The sequence below is a fragment of the Penaeus monodon genome, chromosome 28 (assembly GCF_015228065.2).
Source record: "Penaeus monodon isolate SGIC_2016 chromosome 28, NSTDA_Pmon_1, whole genome shotgun sequence".
Classification (NCBI taxonomy): domain Eukaryota; kingdom Metazoa; phylum Arthropoda; class Malacostraca; order Decapoda; family Penaeidae; genus Penaeus; species Penaeus monodon.
In genome coordinates this window covers 12577755-12578112 of record NC_051413.1, presented here as the reverse complement: position 1 = coordinate 12578112, position 358 = coordinate 12577755, and the positions used below count along the sequence as shown (strand labels likewise).

The 358-nt window shown below is 29.1% G+C and overlaps 1 protein-coding gene across 1 annotated transcript in view; it reads left to right on the top strand.

Moving 5' to 3' along the window:
• Window positions 1–358, top strand: part of LOC119591369 (somatostatin receptor type 5-like) — a gene marked incomplete at its 5' end in the record, with an annotated part of 10859 nt that overhangs the window by 5589 nt on the left and 4912 nt on the right.

Below are 358 nucleotides of genomic sequence, written 5' to 3'. Positions count from 1 at the left end.
GTGCAGACACTTCACTTCACTTCACGAAGATAATAATCATGAAAGGCAAACCTAAGGTAACGTAAGAAATTGCACATATGTTAAGCAAATAAATATAACAACAAAGTGAAGTAAGATAAACGACGTTATATAAAAGATGTTTTTTTATTATTTTTATTCTGAAATATTCTCTTCTCATTATCCCTTTTCCTTAATAACTTTCTTAGCGTAAAAATATGACAAAATAAAAAGAAGAAAAAGAAAGATGACAGGAAATTAGATATCGAAATTGAATGCCTCATGTTGCATTTTTGCATCGATGCATTATCATCCTGGTAATTAGTAATGCAGATAAGAATTGAGCTTTTTCTGTTTGTGT